Raw genomic sequence first — 239 nt, forward strand, 5'->3', positions numbered from 1 at the left:
ATGTCCTAGCTTGGCCCTGAGGGCGTGCAACATCTTGTAGCACAAGGCTTCGAGGCAATCGATGCGCGTCTAGAGGCGTTTTCGAGTTACGAAAACGCGCTGCAACAGCACCTGCAGCAAACGATGTCTGCATCATTTGCGTACATGACGACACCGTCGGTGACGGATGACTTCACCAGCACTAAGCCGCTCATGGTGAGCGTTAAGGTCTTTGAGGGGAAGGATGTAGAGAATCTCCT

This window comes from Plasmopara halstedii, assembly GCF_900000015.1.
Source record: "Plasmopara halstedii genome assembly, contig: Scaffold_1651, whole genome shotgun sequence".
NCBI classification, from domain to species: domain Eukaryota; phylum Oomycota; class Peronosporomycetes; order Peronosporales; family Peronosporaceae; genus Plasmopara; species Plasmopara halstedii.